Source organism: Myotis brandtii, unplaced genomic scaffold, assembly GCF_000412655.1.
Source record: "Myotis brandtii unplaced genomic scaffold, ASM41265v1 scaffold871, whole genome shotgun sequence".
Taxonomy (NCBI): Eukaryota; Metazoa; Chordata; class Mammalia; order Chiroptera; family Vespertilionidae; genus Myotis; species Myotis brandtii.
Genome location: NW_005371555.1, coordinates 323,564 through 323,856, shown reverse-complemented (window position 1 = coordinate 323,856; position 293 = coordinate 323,564). Strand labels below are relative to the sequence as shown.

The following is a 293-nucleotide window of genomic DNA, read 5'->3' as shown; positions in this document are numbered from 1 at the left end:
TCCGCAGCCCCACGCCGAGCCTCCTGCTAAATCAAGGCGCCCCAAACGTCGCCCCTGCCCGGCGCACTTTTGTAAAAGTTTGTCTTCCCGCCACCCACAGCCCAGCACGCACCCTGCAGTCGTCTGCGACTCGCGCCGGGTTCGGGGACAGACTTGTACCCCGAAAGAAGCTGGGTTATGTTGATAAATCTTTTAAAATCCAGGCCCCGGACCCAGGGTGGGGACCAGGAAGGACGCGCGAGGAGCCGGCCCGGAGCCAAGCCGTGGGCAGGCGGGGAAGAGGGGTCCGCCAC

At 64.5% G+C, this 293-nt stretch overlaps 1 protein-coding gene across 1 annotated transcript in view; it reads right to left on the bottom strand.

Moving 5' to 3' along the window:
- Window positions 1-293, bottom strand: part of MOB3B (MOB kinase activator 3B) — a 214,429-nt gene that overhangs the window by 213,814 nt on the left and 322 nt on the right. The window lies entirely within an intron of this gene.